Below are 20,465 nucleotides of genomic sequence, written 5' to 3' on the forward strand. Positions count from 1 at the left end.
CTGGTACTCCAGCTCTCCGAGAAGAGTAAGGGAAGTCAATCGGAGAGCATCCCCCATTGTCCCAGTGCAATGAAGACACTGGGGTAAGTCAACTTGAGCTACGTTGACTCAAGCTACGTTATTCCATAGCTGGAGTAGCATAACTTAGGTCGACTTACTTCAGTAGTGAAGACAAGGCCTTAGCAACTGTTCATCTGTAAATCTGCTCACCTAAGTGTCAAATCCAGGAACCTTTTGCCTCACATTCTGGTTTTCCTGAAAATTCTCATTAGTAGTACTGCTTACTCCCTTGAATACTTCCACTGAAGTCTGGAGTTGCAGGGAGGGAACAAAGTGTTACTTTGGTCTTGTCTACACTACCGCGTGTGGTCGATCTAAGATATGCAACTTCAGCTATGTGAATAGCATAGCTGAAGTCAAGGTACTTAGATCTACTTACTGTGGTGTCTTCACTGCGGTAAGTAGACAGCTCACACTTTCCCATTGACTCTGCTTGTGCTCCTCGTTCTGGTGGAGTACCAGAGTCGACGGGATAGAGCGCTCAGCGGTTGATTTATCGCATCAACCCCCAGTGGATTGATCACTGTCTGTGGATTCAGTGGGTAGTTTAGACAACCCCTCTGTGTCCATCTATCAACCAAACTCCACCCTTTTGAAATGCTAATCACAGTAGATTAGTAGCTCTTCATAATATGACAGTCCTACTCCTTTCTTGAGTTTTGAACAGGAGTGAAATAGTTAAGTGTTCCAGTGTACAAGATCATCACTGGGCATCCCATTTTATTCCTCTGTCAAGATGAATAGAAATAGTTCAGACCACAAAGCAATTGTTTCAGAATGTCAGCAATTCACTGACATCACTGCACCAATTACACTCAGGTCACATTGTGGAAATTTTCTTTGCAAGCAATATAACCTTTTAAATAAAGGTTGAGATTCTGGAGCGCAAGGTGGCAGTTCAGGGGAGTAGGGGGTATGCTGGAGGTTCCCTTTCTCCGCCCTACCACATAATGGTCCTAATTGTAGTAAATAGGATTACTCATGTTAGTAAGGGTTTCTCTGTTTAAAGTTTGCAAGATCAAGCTCTAGTTAGTCGGGGTGACTACAGACAGTCAATAGAATGCCAGGTAGCATATCTCTCTTTAAAAAACTAAATATTGTACTTAAAACTCAATAGAAATAATTATTTGTTTGGGTGCATTCAGTCTGACAGAGTTTCTGTGACTTTGACTTTCAGTGCCCTTTATTTTTCTGCTTAAGGGTCTGTTCTGAGCTCTGCATGATGAAAGCCCCTTGGAAATTGATGGCACAGAATGCATGAAAGATGCAAAGCATTTGAAGTGTCTGGATCCTGTTTAATTGTGCCATTGTCATGCCAGTTGGACTCAACACTTGTCTTTTGCAATTGAAAGGATGGGCAGAACGAGCTGATAAGCACTGGTATCCTGGTGTGAAATTGACCCTTTGAACTATGAAGAATAGCTTCAGATAAGCAAGTAATGGAATTTTTATCATGTCTTACTGCTTGTTGTAGCATTTTAGAGTTAGCAATTCAAGCTTTTAAGAAACAGAATCATCCACTTCCCTACCCTTACAAAGAGCAGAGAGAAAATAGTGGCAATGTAATTTGAATAACAAACTTGTACTGATTATGGGCCCAAACCAGTGAGATGAGCTCCCAGTCTCCTCTGGAAATCAATAGGAGTTGAGGATGTTCAGTACCTTGTAGGATCAGGTTGTTGGTATCACAACAGATAGCGATGAAGGCCATTACAAAAAAGACTTGTGCAGACAAGATACTTTCTATACAGCTATTTTCACTCCAGAGTTAAGGATTCTTTTTTACATCAGTAAAATCTCTCAAGTTCTAAAGCTATTTGTCTAATACAAGCAATAAAGTGGCAGATTTCCATAACACAATCAGAAGTTCACCACTGAAGCCCAAAGGAAGGGATGGAAAAATATTTGGTATTTTTCTGAGAACATCAGCTCCTGGATTCCTGATTATGTAAGAATTTCAGCTCTCATTTAAAAGAAAAAAAAATTCTAGTCCTCAAGGTTATGAAATAAAAGTTTGAGAAAGTGACCTGAGAACAACTTAAAAGCTCAAAAGGCAAATAAAAAAGAACCTCAATCTCATGATTTTTGAGGATTGGAGGTTGGCAGCACTGTACTACTGAGGTCTGGTCTGCACTACAGATCTATATCAGTAAAACTACATCACTTAGGGGTGTGAAAAATCCACACCCCTGAGCAACTTAGTTATATCAACTTAACCCCCCCTGTGGACAGTGCTATGTTGGCTGGAGAGCTTCTCCTGCTGATGACTGCTGCCTCTCGGAGAGGTGGATTAACTACACCAACAGGAGAGCTCTCTCCTATCTCCTTAAGAACATAAGAACGGCCATATTGGGTTAGACCAAAGGTCCATTCAGCCCAGTATCCTGTCTACTGACAGTGACCAATACCAGGTGTCCCAGAGGGAGTGAACCCAAAAGGTAATGATCAAGTGATCTTTCTTGCCATCTCTCGCCACCCTCTGACAAACAAAGGCTAGGGACACCATTCCTTACCCATCTAGCTAATAGCCATTAATGGACTTAACCTCCATGAATTTATCTAGTTCTCTTTGAAACCTTGTCATACTCCTAGCCTTCACAACCTCCTCAGGCAAGGAGTTCCACAAGTTGACTGGGCACTGTGTGAAGAAGAACTTCCTTTTATTTGTTTTAAACGTGCTGCCCATTAATTTCATTTGGTGGCCCCTATTTCTTATATTATGGGAACAAGTAATTTTGCCTTATTCACTTTCTCCACACCACTAATGATTTTATATACCTCTGTCATATCCCCCCTTAGTGTCCTCTTTTCCAAGCTGAAAAGTCCTAGCCTTGTTAATCTCTCCTCACATGGGAGCCGTTCCAAACCCCTAATCATTTTAGTTGCCCTTCTCTGAACCTTTTCTAATGCCAGTATATCTTTTTTGAGATGAGACCACATCTATACACAGTATTCAAGATGTGAGCGTACCATGGATTTATAAGGGCAATAAGATATTCTCCATCTTATTCTCTATCCTTTTTTGAATGATTCCTAACATCCTGTTTGCTTTTTTGACTGCCTCTGCACACTGCGTGGACATCTTCAGAGAACTATCCACGATGACTCCAAGATCTCTTTCCTGATTAGTTGTGGTTAAATTAGCCCCCATCATATTCTATGTATAGTTTAGGTTATTTTTTCCAATATGCATTACTTTACATTTATCCACATTAAATTTCATTTGCCATTTTGTTGCCCAGTCACTTAGTTTTGTGAGATCTTTTTGAAGTTCTTCACAGTCTGCTTTGGTCTTAACTATCTTGAGCAGTTTAGTATCATCTGCAAACCTTGCCACCTCACTTTTTTGCCCCTTTCTCCAGATCATTTATGAATAAGTTGAATAGGATTGGTCCTCGGACTGACCTTGAGGAACACCACTGGTTACCCTTCTCCATACTGAATATTTACCATTTATTCCTACCCTTTGTTTCCTGTCTTTTAACCAGTTCTCAATCCATGAAAGAATCTTCCCTCTTATCCCATGACAACTTAATTTATGTATGAGCCTTTGGTGAGGGACCTTGTAAAAGGCTTTCTGGAAATTGAAGTACACTGTGTCCACTGGATCCCCCTTGTCCACCTGTTTGTTGACTCCTTCAAAGAACTCTAATAGATAAGTAAGACATGATTTCCTTTTACAGAAACCATGTTGACTTTTGCCCAACAATTTATATTCTTCTATGTGTCTGGCAATTTTATTCTTTACTATTGTTTCAGCTACTTTGCCCGGTACTGATATTACGCTTACCCATCTGTAATTGCCAGGATCACCTCTAGAGCCCTTTTTAAAATATTGGCGTTGCATTAGCTATCTTCCAGTCATTGGGTACAGAAGCCGATTTAAAGGACAGGTTACAAACCATAGTTAATAATTCCACAATTTCACATTTGAGTTCTTTCAGAACTCTTGGGTGAATGCCATCTAGTCCCGGTGACTTGTTACTGTTAAGTTTATCAATTAATTCCAAAACCTCCTCTAATAATCCTCCAATCTGTGACAATTCCTCAGATTTGTCACCTACAAAGAACGGCTCAGGTTTGGGAATCTCCCTAACTTCCTCAGCCGTGAAGACTGAAGCAAATAATTTAGTTTCTCCACAATGACTTTATCATATTTAAGTGCTCTTTTTGTATCTCGATTGTCCAGGGGCCCCCCCTGGTTGTTTAGCAGGCTTCCTGCTTCTGATGTACTTAAAAAAACATTTTGTTATTACCCTTAGAGTTTTTGGCTAGCTATTCTGTAAACTTCTTTTTGGCTCTTCTTATTAAACTTTTACACTTAAGCTGGCAGTGTTTATGCTCCTTTCTATTTACCTCACTAGGATTTGACTTCCACTTTTTAAAAGATGCCTTTTTATCTCTCACTGCTTCTTTTACATGGTTGTTAAGCCACGGTGGCTCTTTTTTAGTTTTTACTGTGTTTTTTTAATTTGGGGTATATGTTTAAGTTGGGGGTCTATTATGATGTCTTTGAAAAGTGTCCATGCAGCTTGCAAGGATTTTACTCTAGTCACTGTACCTTTTTAATTTCTGTTTAACTAGCCTCATTTTTTCATTGTACCCCTTTCTGAAATTAAATGCCACAGTTTGGGCTGTTGAGGTGTTCTTCCCACCACAGAACTTTTAAAAGTTATTATATTATGGTCACTATTTCCAAGTGGTCCTGTAATAGTTACCTCTTGGACTAAATCAAGTGCTCCAATCAGGAATAAATCAAGAATTGCCTCTCCCCTTGTGGGGTTCCTGTGTCGGCTGCTCCAAGAAGCAGTCATTTGAAGTATCGAGAAATTTTGTCTCTGCATTTCGTCCTGAGATGATATGTTCCCAGTCAATATGGAATAATTGAAATCTCCCACTATTATTGAGTTCTTTATTTTGATAGCTTAGAGTAGGGTGGGAAAACTACAGCCTGGGGGCCACATCCGGCCTTCCAGACATTTTAATCCGTCACTCGCGCTGTTGCTAGGGAGCAGGGTCTGGGGCTTGCCCTGCTCTGGCGCTCCAGCTGGGGAGTGGGATCAGGGGCTTGCCCCACTCCATGCAGTACCCGGATGCAGCAGTATGTCCCTCCCCCCCAGCTCCTACACGTAGGGGCAGCCAGGGGGCTCCACATGCTGCCCCTGCCCCAAGCACTGTCCCTGCAGCTCCCATTGGCTGGGAACCGCCACCACTAGGAGCTGCAGGGGTGGTGCCTGCAGACAGGGCAGTGTGCAGAGCTGCCTGGTCACGGTTCCGCGTAGGAGCCAAAGTGGGGACATGCTGCTGCTGCTGCTGCTTCTGGGAGCTGCTTGAGGTAAGTGCTGCTCAGAGCCTTGCACTCCTGATCCCCTCCTGCACCCCAACCCTCTACCCTGATTCCCCTCCCGCCCTCCGAACCCCTCGGTCCCAGCCTGGAGCACCCTCCCGCACCCTGAACTCCTCATTTCTGGCCCCACCCCCAAGCTCTCGCCCCCAGCCAGAGCCCTAACCCCCCCCTGCACCTCAGCCCTCAATTTTGTGAGCATTCATGGCCTGCCATACAATTTCCATACCCAGATGTGGCCCTTGGGCCAAAAAGTTTGCCCACCCCTGCACTAACCTTCCTTTTTTGTCCTTTTGTCCTCGGGGTGGGGCAGCGTGCAAAGCCCCTTGGCTGCCCCTATGTGTAAGAGACGGAGGGGGGACAAGCCACTGTTTGTGGGAGCTGTGTGAAGTGGGCAAGCCTCTCACCCCGCTCCCCGGCTGGAGCACCATAGTGGGTCAAGCCCTGGACCCTGCTCCCTGGCAACAGCTCAAGGGCCGGATTAAAACATCTAGAGGGCCGGATGTGGCCCCCAGCGTGTTTGCCCACCCCTGGGTTAGTGGATTACAGATTGTAATAAGCCATAAATCTAGTGTCTGTTTAGTCCATGATTTTTAGTGTCTAGCAAAGTTATGCATTTAAGTTCCCAGGCTTATCTTTTGAAAGTTAAGTTAAAAATGTCAGATACATACAGCAAATATGGCTCCACACTAATGTGAAAGAGGGCTGGTTTTGAATCTATTGATTTTATTTACGCCTTTGATCTTGTGGTAGTGTTTTTTCTCCTTGCAAATCCATATAGTTCAAAAAGACTTTATTATGACTCTGAATGAAACATGCATTATTTTCAACCCAAAATCAAGACCAATTTTTACAGAAAAGTTGCTTTAATGGAAAAGTCTTGGGTGAAAAATCTTACTATTTTCTCTGCACATAGATTTATAGTAACTGCTTCATATGTTCAAACTGAACTAAATAAATATCATTTAAAATTTTAGAATAAAAGAGAAATCCATTCACACATAATATAAATTGTTGTTTTTTCCTCAACTTAACTTTGAAACTTTTTACATTGGAAGAAATATGCCAGTGTACTCTAGGGTACTGCTCTGATGATTCACTGAATTGCTATTTCTTACAATGAATCAATAGTCACTGAGTTCATACGGAAGAATTCCTAGACTGACTGACTGTGCCAGCAACTCCTTCTTCCTGAATTTTTGCTTATGTACAATAAATTGAATGTGACATATCCTTGCTGAGGAAAAGGAAGTCACAACAGAATCAGGGCTGGGCTGCATCCTTTTGCCTTGTGGAGTTTGGACAGATTACCCAAACAAACTGAGAATATCTTGCTCACCATCTGTGAAAGTAATCCCTTTTCTTCATGACTGTTGAAGACTAGCACCTGGACCAATGAAGACTAACCATTGCTTCCTTACAGAAGGCAAACTTCCAGCCACCCTATGGGATGCAGTAGCCTAGTCCAAACTAGAAGAAGCCTCTCCTGAGCACCAAAAATCTCAGAAAATGATGCCTAGTTTCTCTTGGAAAGATCACTAAAAAGATGGTGACATCCAGACTCCCAGCATTACTTGTTGTCTTCATTATCATGGATCTGTCACAATCAAGTGTTCACACTTAGGCATCACAGACATGACCTTATTGACACTGGTGAACTCCTTCTCATGAACTCCGACAAGAAGCAGACCTCGTTGGTAAAACTGCTAGACTTATCTTAATTCAATACCATTGACTGTTTGATGCTCTTGACATTAGAAGAGCTAGTGGGACGTAGCACTAGACTACTCATTTTCCACCAGACAAATTCTAGAAAATTATAATGGCCATCTGTCTGGGTGTGGCAAGCAATGTCTCCTTTTACCTTGCACTGGCCAACAGCCCCTTCTCTCTGGAAGGCTGTGATCTAGATTTTCACCACTTCCAAGTTTAGTGAGCTGCAGTAGTCCATCTGGATTGAACATAATGGCTCCAACTGGAACAGGATGCAGTAGCTCATAAATAGAATCTAATAATGGGTTTGGAATAATCCTTTAGTCTCCATGTATTACAGTACACCATTCAGTGCATTACGTGATTTAAGTATGCAGATTAAGGTTAAGATTTTGCATTGTTCTTCTATAACATAATTCTGTCCTAACTTGCTACCAACACTTTTAAAATTAGGGTAAAATTATGTCCTTTGATACATGTGCACAATTTCTTCAGTGAAAACTGGATGCACATTTGAAGTCAGATTTTGGTTTCTAGGCCCAAGTCCATTAAAGGAATTGGGCATTGCAAAATAGAGCAGTATCAGAGGGTAGCCGTGTTAGTCTGGATCTGTAAAAGCAGCAAAGAATCCTGTGGCACCTTATAGACTAACAGACGTTTTGGAGCATGAGCTTTCGTGGGTGAATACCCACTTCCTCAGATGCATGTAATGGAAATATCCAGGGGCAGGTATGTATATGTGTGCTAGCAAGCAAGCTAGAGATAATGAGGTCAGTTCAATCAGGGAGGATGAGGCCCTGTTCTAGCAGTTGAGGTGTGAAAACCAAGAGAGGAGAAACTGGTTCTGTAATTGGCAAGCCATTCACAGTCTTTGTTCAATCCTGAGCTGATGGTGTCAAATTTGCAGATGAACTGAAGCTCAGCAGTTTCTCTTTGAAGTATTCTCTTTCTTCAAAGAGAAACTGCTGAGCTTCAGTTCATCTGCAAATTTGACACCATCAGCTCAGGATTGAACAAAGACTGTGAATGGCTTGCCAATTACAGAACCAGTTTCTCCTCTCTTGGTTTTCACACCTCAACTGCTAGAACAGGGCCTCATCCTCCCTGATTGAACTGACCTCATTATCTCTAGCTTGCTTGCTAGCACACATATATATACCTGCCCCTGGATATTTCCATTACATGCATCTGAGGAAGTGGGTATTCACCCACGAAAGCTCATGCTCCAAAACGTCTGTTAGTCTATAAGGTGCCACAGGATTCTTTGCTGCTTTTGCAAAATAGAGCTGCACCCTTAAGTTTTAGCCCAGAGTTTAGGGAATTTACCTGGGATACAGGAGATCCTGGTTCAATTCTCCCCTTTGCTTGATGAGGAGAAGAGAATTGAACATAGATTTTCCATTTTTCAGGTGAGTGCTCTAGCCACTGGGCTGTGGAGACATTCTTTCTCAGGTCTGCTCTACACTAGAAAATTAGCTTGGTTTAACTACAGTGATCAAGGGTGTGAAAAATCCACACTCCTGAGTGGGGTAGTTAAGATGACCTAAGTCCCCAGGTAAACAGCGCTAGGTCAACAAGAATTATGCTCCTGACCGAGCTACCGCCTCACAGGTGGACTACCTATGCTAATTGGAGAAAACCTCCTGTCTGCATAGGTACAGCTCCAATGTAGCATTTTAACTGTAGAAAAGCCCTCTCTTGCCCAGTGGATATTTAATTATTTATACATAGTGAAACAACTTTTAACAGGAGAGAGACGCTGCAGAATGCCTGCAAGCCCTGGTTAGGGCACTTATATAAGGAGTGGGAAATCTATGTTCAAATCCCTTCTCATCAGAGAGAGGGGGAACTGAACAAGGTCAGGGCTAGCTCCAGGCACCAGCGAAGGAAGCAGGTGCCTGGGACGGCCAATAGAAAGGGGCAGCACTCTGTCCGTTATTGGGGCGGCACATTCGGATCTCCAGCGGCAATTAGGCTGTGGGTCCTTCAGTCCCTCGCTTCCTCTTTGGCAACACTTCGGCGGCAACTCAATCCCTCCGCTTCAGTCTTCAGCAGCAATTCGGTGGCAGGTCCTTCGGCGGCAGCTCAATCGGGTTTTCCTTTTTTTCTTTTTTTTTTCCTTCGCCACTTGGCAAAAAAGCTAGAGCCTGAACCAGGGTCTCCCACAGCCTGACTCAGTTCCCTAACCACTGGGCCAAAGGTCATAAAGGAGGCTAACATCACCACTATCTTTGCCTCACCACTCCCCTGGCCATTTTATGTGAAGCTAGGTGTGCGCTGAGAACACCTACCAGTTTGGTCCCTGCAGGCAAGATAGGTGGGCATTACCTATCTTCACATGTTTTGAAGATCCTACTAAGGCTTAGGCATGTCGTCTTCAGTTATTTAGATAATGGCATAGAAAGTACACTTATTTGCGGATGATACCAAACTGGGAGGGGTTGCAAGTGCTTTGGAGGATAGGATTAAAATTCAAAATGATCTGGACAAACTGAAGAAATGGTCTGAAGTAAATAGGATGAAATTCAATAAGGACAATTGAAAAGAAACTTGACTTAGGAAGGAACAATCAGTTGCACACATACAAAATGGGAAATGACTGCCTAGGAAGGCATACTGCAGAAAGGTATCTGGTGGTGGTGAAGGGAGTCAACAGTGTAACAGCAGCAAAGAATCCTGTGGCACCTTATAGGAAGGTACTTATAGGTAGATACTAGCTAGCTAGAACAGGGCCTCATCCTCCCTGATTGAACAACCTCATTATCTCTAGCTTGCCTGCATATATATACCTGCCCCTGGAAATTTCCACTACATGCATCTGATGAAGTGGGTATTCACCCACGAAAGCTCATGCTCCAAAACGTCTGTTAGTCTATAAGGTGCCACAGGATTCTTTGCTGCTTTTACAGATCCAGACTAACACAGCTACCCCTCTGATACTTAACAGTGTAACACTATTTCAAAAAAAGCAAACATCATTCTGGGATGTATTAGCAGGAGTATTGTGAACAAGACACAAGAAATAATTCTTCCACTCTACTCCATCCTGATTAGTATTGTGTCCAGTTCTGGGTGCCACATTTCAGGAAAGATGTGTGCAAACTGGAGAAAGTCCAGAGAAGAGCAACAAAAATTATTAAAAGTCTAGAAAACATGATCTATGTGTGAAGATTTGAAAAAATTGGGTTTGTTTAGTCTGGAGAAGAGAAGACTGAGAGGGGACATGATAGCAGTTTTCTAGTACATAAAAGTTTGTCACAGGGAGGAGGGAGAAAAATTGTTCTGATTGCTTCTTGTCCTATCCTTAGAGGTTAATGGGCTTAAATTGCAGCAAAGGTGTTTTAGGTTGCATGTTTGGAAAGTCTTCCTAACTGGTTAAGCACTGAAATAAAAAGCTGAGGGAGGTAATGGAATCTCCATCATTGGATATTTTTCAGAGCAGGTTAGACAACCACCTATCAGGGATGGTCTAGCTAATACTTAGTCCTTTCATGAGTGCAGGGGACCAAACAAGATGACCTCTTGAGGTACCTTCCAGTCCTATGATTCTATGAGATAGGTGCCTGGGTACCTACACGGAGGTGTCCTGTGCATGCATAGCAACAGAAACATAGGCATCTAGGAGACTTTTACAGTGAAAATTTAGGTATAGAGGGATTTTATGTACTTCCAGAGTTAAGTGGTGGTAACAGGGTTTTTTGAGGATCCCAATGGATAACTAAAGTGCGCATCAGACACCAGGCCCTTTTGTGGATCTGGGCCTTAGCTCTATTTAAAAACAAAACAAACAAACAAAACCAAACAAACTTGTAGGGATATTTCTGAAGTGTAGTAGCAGTGGGGATTAAATATAATTGTGGTAAAATAGATTGTTCTGTTGTACACATGTCCTAGTGTATCTTCTAGCTGATGTACATGCATACTGAACTGCATTTACTAATCAGGCCCCAAACAAACATCTGTAAAATAAAAATTGTCAGTTCTTAGTCTAATCTTTTAAGAGGGGAGGTATAAGAAGGATTAATGTTTGTTTTAAATACTGTATTTGCATTGTTAGCCTTTTGTAATACAAGGCATGTGAAAATTCTCTCTCCATAATTTTGAGCATCTTAGTGTAATCTCTTCTCCTCACCACAGCAGAGAGGAGTGCTTTCTTGCTTCTTCTGAGTAACTAAGCCAGAGTAGTGAGCAAAGTGTGTGTCTACCCTATTCATATTATGGTTATAATATAAAAAGTACTTTCATATTTCTATACGAGACCACCAAGGCACTGTTTAACAATTAATTGGTCCTCACACCACTCAGTATGTAAGTAAATCTATTATCTCCATTGCACAGCTGGGGAAACTGAGGAGTTAAGTGACCTTCTCAAGTAGCGAGTCATTGGTAGAGCCAGAGCCAGAGCCAAGAAGAAAACTGTATTCCTAGTGCTTAGTCCATCATTCTAAACTGGTATCATACTATCTGGTTTGATAGTCTTTGTATCTTTCAAATATACATTCTCTGTTGTTGCAACATAAGGCAGAATAAGAGATCAGTAAAAGAATAATACTATCATATTTGGAAAAACTGTCATAAAATTCAATGTCTTGTTGTGGTTTTTACTATTCTTGATGATTAAGAATACATCTCTCTTTACCATCAGGTAGCCAGTGTTGCCCCAGAAAGTTATATCACACTCTGTTCAAACTCTTCCTTAGCTTTTGCCAATATAGGCCATGTGCTTTATTGTCTCCCCGCTGTGCCGGAGAGGATGGCTGTCAAAATGACAGGATCTGCTCTGAGTTCTCATTAAATATTGCATATCATAGCGTGACACATGATATGCCCTTCAGTGTGTCGTGTGCTATGACGCTAATCAACATTCAGTACCAAAAGAGGAAAGCAGATGTTCTGCAGTCGGCATGTCTGAGTGCTCCTGAACCCAGCAGGACATCACTTAATTCACATTAATGGAAAGGGAGCTAGCCTCATAACATTTATATAAATGGAACTAATGATCAGGAAAAAATGCAAACTAGTTATAGTCTACTCTTGGAAACTATGAATAATTAACTGTAATCAGACATACTGGATCTGATTAAACTGCTTGTGCCACTGTTATGGCTCCTGTAAACCTTTATGTGAAGCTGCAACTTTTAAATGCTTATGTTCTTTAATAGATTAAGTAACATTTGCCACAAGGCTCTCTCATGTATTATAATGGAGAAAAGCTGCAGCTAAGGGCAAACATCTCAGAATTATGGCACATAGGGATAGAAAGCCTGTAGTCTCTCCTTTCCCCACAGCTCTTCTATTCCTCCTCCTCCTCCTCCATCTTGCCAAGACAAGATTTTTTTCTATAGTCTGAACAGCAATAACTTACCCACCTCTCCTTTAAAAAACGAATAGGAAAAAACCCCAAAAACACATGGTCCTCAACTTCCCAGTCTCTACCAAGGATGTGACTACATGGAAGTTTCTCGGTTTCCTTTGTCCATTTAGCTCATCCTCTCAGGGCAGCCTCCTTGCATTAATACCACATTCTCATCCACATCAGGAATGGGAGTGTCTTAACCATCATTGATACAGTGCCTTCCAGCACCTTGGAATATCTACTTCATTACTGTCCAGTGATGGACATCTATAACCAGGAGCATCAGCAAACATGGCCAATTCTTCCTATCTCCTCTAATTTTCTTTCAGTACAAACCCATAGCACTACTGCTTCCTGTAGGTCAGAATGAGAAACATTAGAAACTACTATGGAGAGGTGGACGCAGTCTGTCCATAACTGCCCTGGGCAATTACATGGTCATCATGATAACAAAAATATTTGTAATTAATTAGGCACCATGAGTTCTGCCAGTTGATACCTCCATCTTTACCTTCCCTGTGATCATAATCTCTAGAATCCTTCCCATGAATGAATGAAGCGTTGTTCCTTCAGTGCACCCTCCTGGTTTCATGGCTAATGCCCATTTGGCCGCTCATCTCTTAAATTATTTGGTTCTGCATGTATTAGCTCAAACCAATCAGCATCTGGCCACAAACATCCTCTCATCCCTATTGAAAACCTGTCCTCTAACATATTGAATATCGAATTAGTTACTTCATGCATAGCAGATGTCTCTTCTTGGACCCCCAGCACTATCAAATGGCTGCATATTCCAAACTGACTGCAGCTAGTCTCACGGTTTGGGGTGTGGTTTTTTTAAAGCAGTAAATCCAACCAAGAACAAGGTTGGTTGAGGCAAGAAAATGACAAACTGAGAAACAGTTTGGGGTTGCACAGGCAACAAATGGGAATAGGTAATCTAAGGGTATGGCTACATTTGGAATTTCAAAGCGCTGCCCCGGCAGCGCTGCGGGAGCGCTGCCGTGGCAGCGCTTTGAAGTGTGAGTGTAGTCAGAGCGGCAGCGCTGGGAGAGAGCTCTCCCAGCGCTGCATGTAAACCACATCCCTTACGGGTGTAGTGTGCAGCGCTGCTGCCCTGATTACACTAACGCTTTACAGCGCTGTATCTTGCAGCGCTCAGGGGGGTGTTTTTTCACACCCCAGTTGCAGCGCTGTAAAGTGTGAGTGTAGCCAAGGCCTAGGTCAGGATAAAATCATTTTTTGCCCTTGTAGGATGAATAAAACCACTGCAATACAAATGAATTAATACTGTAAAATCCCTCACAAACTGGCTTCCCCCTTTCTGAACAGACAGCCCTCCCTCTTATGTAATCATGTATTCCTAACACACAGTGAGAACTGAGTGAGTGGGGAGAACCCTCTATCCCAACTGCATTAACCTTGGCCAGCTTGTTTACAGTGGGGGGTGGGCACATTGCCATGGACAACAGTGCTCAAAACAAGATCCCTGTAGAATCAGTCTCTATGCATGGATTAAATTGTGGGGTTTCTCTTAAACTGCCATTACCCTCATCTCTCACCATTTCCATCTTCTGTATGAGATGGGGATCCAGGTCCATCTAAGGAGGACAGGATTAGGTAGTTCTGTTTTGATAAAGGTCTCCACTCTTGCTTCTGGATCTTTTCCTTGAGTTTTCCATGAGATCTTGGTTGGCAGTACCATTCAGTTGGAGCTTACAGAGGGTGACTTTTATGGTGCTCTGGCTGTCCTCAAGCCTCCTTTAATCAACTTCTCAAACTCAAGGCTGCCTCTCCTTAGCTGTTTTTTTCCACTCTCCCTCACGCCGTCAGAAAAGTCTGTCATTTGATTGGTTCAAAAAGTTCCTGGAGCCCTTATCAGCCTTCATAGGATACTCTTTTTGAAGAGGAGGGCTTTTGTGCTGTGGTATTTGGAACAAAAATGCAGAACTGTGGTCAGATTGGCTCTCTACAGATTCCATAATTATCACTGACTTTCTGCTTATATGTATCATGGAAGAAGTCCTAGGTGGGAAAATGAATGAAGGGAAGGTGTTGGCTTAATGCAGTCGTTCTCAACGTGTACTGCTGGGGGTATGCAGAGGTCTTCCAGAAGGTACATCAACTCATCTAGATATTTGACTAGTTTTACAACAAGCTACATAAAAAGCACTAGCGAAGTCAGTACAAACTGAAATTTCATACAGACAATGATTGTTTATACTGCTCTATATACGATACACTGAAATGTAAGTACAATATTTATATTCCAGTTGATTTATTTCACAAATATATGGTTAAAAACGAGAATGTAAGCAATTTTTCAGTATTAGTGTGTTGTGACACTTTTTTGTGTTTTTTATGTCTGATTTTGTAAGCAAGTAATTTTAAAGTGAGGTGAAAGTTGGGGGTGTGCAAGACAAATGAGTTTCCTGAAAGAGGTACAGTAGTCTGGAAAGGTTAAGAACCACTGACTTAATGGACCAGAGATGTAGGTTGGGTGTGGTTATGTGAGAGAGAGAGAGCCATATGTGAAGATGATCTGAATGTGAAAAACTACAGAGCCATGTGCTTTGGCTACTGTGAACCTTTGGCCTCACCTACTCTCTGCTTGCTTAATCCATCTCATCTGGGACTATTCTGTCTCCTTAATAGTTCACCAGGTCTCTTTGGTGGGAGGGATGGTGGCAAGAGAGGACTGCCTACAAATTTTTCCTTAACTACACATGCACGTGCAGAACCAACAGAATGTTAGTAGGCCACTAAGATTGCATTACTGTCTGCACACATAAGGTTTCTTTTAAACCTTATAGCTTTGATAAATTGAACATTTTTTTACCAGACTTCTGAAAGTTGCATCTGTGGCATAGGACTATCTCCTTAGAAACTTGAAATTTTCGATCTCAAATGGCTAGATGCTATAGCAGGGGTACTCAGACTGGGGGTCGGGACCTCTCAGGGGGTCACAAGGTTATTACATGAGGGTTCATAGAATCATAGAATATCAGGATTGGAAGGGACCTCAGGAGGTCATCTAGTCCAACCTCTGCTCAAAGCAGGACCAATGCCCAACTAAATCATCCCAGCTAGGGCTTTGTCAAGCCTGACCTTAAAAACCTCTAAGGAAGGCGATTCCACCATCTCTCTAGGTAACCCATTCCAGTGCTTCACCACTCTCCTAGTGAAAAAGTTTTTCCTAATATCCAACCTAAATCTCCCTCACTGCAACTTGAGATCATTACTCCTTGTTCTGTCATCTGGTACCACTGAGAACAGGGTCGCGAGCTGTCAGTCTCCACCTCAAACCTCACGTTGCCTCCAGCATTTATAATAGCATTAAATTTGTTAAAAAATGTTTTTAATTTATAAGGGGGGGTCGCACACCAAGGCTTGATATGTGAAAGGGGTCACCAGAACAAAAGTTTGAGAACCACTGTGCTATAGCTATTCACAACTGAGTTTGCAAAAAAGTATAGTGAGAAACTTTCTTTAAAAACAAAAATTAATCCTGGGTTAAGTGAACCTATCAAATTCAGCCTAAAATATTTAAAAACATGTTTTGAAAAAATTGAGAAGCTAAAAATAACCCCTTTTGAAATGACAATGCTCATTCAGTTTCAACTGTAGGCACTACTAATGAATACCTAGTATTGAGTTACAGTATATAAAATATGGAATACAGTCTGCTTAAAAGTAGTTCAATATAAAGCATCAACACTTGCTTGCTTCGAGTAAATTGCATCATATTTTTAAAGCAGTGTATTACTTCAGTGCTACCCATTCAAAAGAACCCATCCTAATGTGTAACTGGTGAATAAGAGAAGTCAGGACATGTTGTCCGGTCCTGGTTGAGTAGCTGAAAGCTAATAGGCAACTAGTTAAGTAACAGATGTTAGGCATCTCAAACAGCTCTTTTTTCAGCAGTTGAATAGAGCTAATAGGACTCATAAATAAATGTATGATTGTATGATGGTCTCTCATGCCAAGATTACAAGTTTAGGGTTTAAAACAATCCTCAAAGGTTGAATTATATTTAACTATGGATAATGAAAATACATTATATTTAATCTGGCTACATATAAAATCCTCAAACATAGTAATATACTGTGTAATCTAAGGCCATGGTTCTGCACACAGCATATATGTTCATGTGATTCTGTAAACATTCACATTAGTGAAGTATGTATGCATGCCATTGAAGACTCAGGCCTTAAATTTAGTAAGTTTATATTTTGAAAAATTGAAGGCTATTAGACTTGATTTTAGAATTACACTCAATTTTTTAAATGTTTGGGTAAATTGTTGATCTGGTAAAATGTTATAGTGATCAGTGTGTTTAAATTGACTTTCACTTGATTTATTGTAGATCATATAAACATATAAAAAAGTACTTCAAACAGGGATAACACTTTAGAGAATAGACTCCTTTGCGCATCTGATGTTTAATTTCAACTAGAATGGAGGGGAAGAAAGAAGTATGTTTACTCTGAGGCAGAAAATTTATTTTTTTTTTTGTGGTGATCCTTGGGTTGTTTGGTAAAAGGTGAACAATCTTTAAATTCTTGGCCAGTCTTTCTCCTTTCCTCATCCTTGTGCTCACAAAATACTCTGGAGGCATCTGGGCAGTGCTAGTTAAACCTTCTTCCCTGCCCCCGTTAGACTAAAAGTTCCATCTGGGCTGAGGAGTAAGGGTCCTAAGTAGCAGTACAAGTCAATATTTATTATGCTGTTGATTTGGCTCCAGTATTTCAGTAACGCACACAGATGTTCTTCCAGCCAAGTAAAAAATAAAAATAACTGTTTTTGTAAAAGATTTTTACTTACATATATTGCTTAGGGACTGGGACTCTGGGATTAAATAAGAAATTATATGATAAAGTAACTCCATCAGCATTCTTCATTCAGTAAAGTGGAAAGCCAGTCTAACCACAGGGGAAACTGGCTGACTCCCATCCATCTCAGCCATTCACTAAGGGCAAGTCATATCTGACCAATCTGATTGCCTTCTATGATGAGATAACTGGCTCTGTGGATATGGGAAAAGTAGTGGATGTGATGTATCTTGACTTTAGCAAAACTTTTGATATGGTCTCCCACAGTATTCTTGCCAGCAAGTTAAAAAAGTATGGATTGGATGAATGGACTATAAGGTGGATAGAAAGATGGCTAGATTGTCGGGCTAAACGGGCAGTGATCAACGGCTCGATGTCTAGTTGGCAGCCAGTAATGAGCAGAGTGCCCCAGGGGTTGGTTCTGGGACCGGTTTTGTTCAACATCTTTATTAATAATATGGATGATGGGATGGATTGCACCCTCAGAAAGTTCACAGATGACAATCTGTGGGGAGAGGTAGATACTCTGGAGGGTAGAGTTAGGGTCCAGAGTGACCTGGACAAATTGGAGGATTGGGCCAAAAGAAATCTGAGAGGTTCATCAAAGACAAGTACAGAGTCCTGCACTTAAAAAGGAAGAATCCCATGTACTGCTACAGGCTGGGGACCGACCGGCTAAACAGCAGTTCTGCAGAAAAGGACCTGAGAATTACAGTGGATGAGAAGCTGGATATGAGTCATCAGTGTGCCTTTGTTGCCAAGAAGGCTAACAGGGCATATTGTCTACATTAGTAGGAGCATTGCCAGCAGATCGAGGGAAGTGATTATTCCCCTCTATTTGGCACTGGTGAGGCCACATCTGAAGTATTGCGTCCAGTTTTAGGGCCCCCACTATAGAAAGGATATGGACAAATTGGAGAGAGTCCAACGGAGGGCAACGAAAATGATCAGGGGGCTGGGGCACATGACTTATGAGGAGAGGCTGTTCTCAGTGCTGGCAGATGACAGAACAAAGAGCAATGGTCTCAAGTTGCAGTGGGAGAGGTCTAGGTTGGCTATTAGGAAACACTATTTCACTAAGAGCGTGGTGAAGCACTGGGTTACCTAGGGAGGTGGTGGAATCTCCATCCTCAGAGGTTTTTAAGGCCCAGCTTGACAAAGCCCTGGCTGGGGTGATTTAGTTGAGGATTGATCCTGCTTTGAGCAGGGGGTTGGACTAGATGACCTCCTGAGGTCTCTTCCAATCCTAATCTTCTATGATTTCAAGAAGGAAAATACAAACACAAAATAAATCAACACTTTCACATTGAATCTTGTTCAGCAGCTCAAAACTATCTTGAAAAATGCATAACGATATCAAGCTGACACTTGTCTTCATAAACATGATTTAAAACTTTTCTTAAATGCCCATATATATGAGTGGTGACTGTTTGTTTTTGTGTAGTGGGGGTGATATTAAAGTCCTGTTTTTATAAGTGTTATTGGGAATGAATATGACTGCATTTTGGGACAAGTACCAGGCTTTTACAGTGGATTCCTTTAGCCCTTGTCTACGCTACAAAGTTTTGTCAACAAAAAGAAGCTTTTGTTGACAAAAGACTGGATTGCGTACACACTGTGATGTGATATGACTTTTGGCGATAAAATAAAACCACTCCGAGAGACATAAGGCTTTTTGCACAATTTTTTTGTTGACAAAGTGCCAATGTAGACACCACGCTTGATTTTATCACATTAATTGGTCTCCAGGAGGTGTCCCACAATGCCCACTGTGACCGCTCTGATCAGGAGGTTGAACCCACCTGCCAGCAGCCAAGTAAACAACCATTTGCCCCTCTCTCTTAGAAGCCTTGGGAATTTTTGAAATTCAATTTCCTATTTGCTTGGCATGGAGAGGTTTTATCACATCTTCCCAGGTGACCCTGGCAGGTTATCGCAGCAAATGCCTTCCCACTTGGACCACTGCAGAGCTAATGGATCTGCTCAGTATATGGGAAGAGGAGGCTGTGTGGTCCCAGCTGTGCTTGAGCTGTAGGAATTTTGATACCTATGGGCAGATTTCTCAAGGCTTGTGCGAAAAGGGTATGATCGGGACATGCTAAGGTTCGGAGTGAAGATCAAGGAGCTGAGACAGGTGTACTATAAGGCGAAAGAGGCAAACCATCGCTCTAATGCTGCACCCAAGACCTGCCAGTTCTATAAGGTGCTGTATGCTGTCCTCGGTGGTGACCCCACCTCTACCACCAAGAGTCCCCTGGATACTTTGGTGGGCCTGGAGGTGGTGGAAAAAGGGCCTAATCTGGAGAACAAAGTCATTAATGAAGAGGTGGAGTTAGATGATGATGTGGAGCTCCCGGCAGGGTGTCTGGTGGGGCAAGCAGCAAGGAACTGTTCACCATTCTGGAGGTGTCTAGCCAGTCTCAGCAATTGCTCTTTGGTGGGCAAAAAGCAGGAGAGGAGACACCTGGTTAGTGGCTGTGGTTTGTATCATGTGGAGGTGGGTTCAGGGTATAGAAATGTACAAGGCTGGCCGTGTTTCTGTGTGCTGGACATTTCCCTGTGCATCCAATCAGTGTGGTGAAACAAGGTATTGATGCACACCAAGATCTTACGGGAATCTTCCAGAGAGATCTCTAGGAAAGTTTCCTGGAGGCACTAGGTAATCCTCTGCCGAAGGCTCTTGGAAGAGTTGCTTTGTTCCTTCCTCCATTTGTAGGAAACTTTCCCGCACCATTCAGCAATCACTTGTGCAGGGACCAAAGTGGCACACAGGTGAGCAGCATAGGGACCAGGGCGGAAGCCACAAGTATGTAGTAGATGTACACTCACTTCCCTGCTTACCCTCAGCAGTGAGATCTGCTACAATGAGCCCTGCCTGCGGAAAAGTGTGGGATAATTTTAGATTTTTTTTCCCCCTAGTCTGGTGTCAAGTATCAGAGGGGTAGCCGTGTTAGTCTGGATCTGTAAAAGCAGCAAAGAGTCCTGTGGCACCTTGGCTAACAGATGTATTGGAGCATGAGCTTTCGTGGATGAATACCCGGAAGTGGTATTCATCCACGAAAGCTCATGCTCCAATACGTCTGTTGGTCTATAAGGTGCCACAGGACTCTTTGCTCCTTTTCCCTAGTTGGCTGCACCCCAACCCTTGCAGAGTTGTAGA

The 20,465-nt window shown here is 42.2% G+C and overlaps 1 protein-coding gene across 3 annotated transcripts in view; it reads left to right on the forward strand.

Moving 5' to 3' along the window:
* PRICKLE1 (prickle planar cell polarity protein 1) overlaps nucleotides 1-20,465 on the forward strand; it is a 115,448-nt gene that overhangs the window by 57,746 nt on the left and 37,237 nt on the right. The gene's annotated exons all lie outside the window — the stretch shown is intronic.

The sequence above is a fragment of the Gopherus evgoodei genome, chromosome 1, assembly GCF_007399415.2.
Source record: "Gopherus evgoodei ecotype Sinaloan lineage chromosome 1, rGopEvg1_v1.p, whole genome shotgun sequence".
In the NCBI taxonomy this organism is placed as follows: Eukaryota; Metazoa; Chordata; order Testudines; family Testudinidae; genus Gopherus; species Gopherus evgoodei.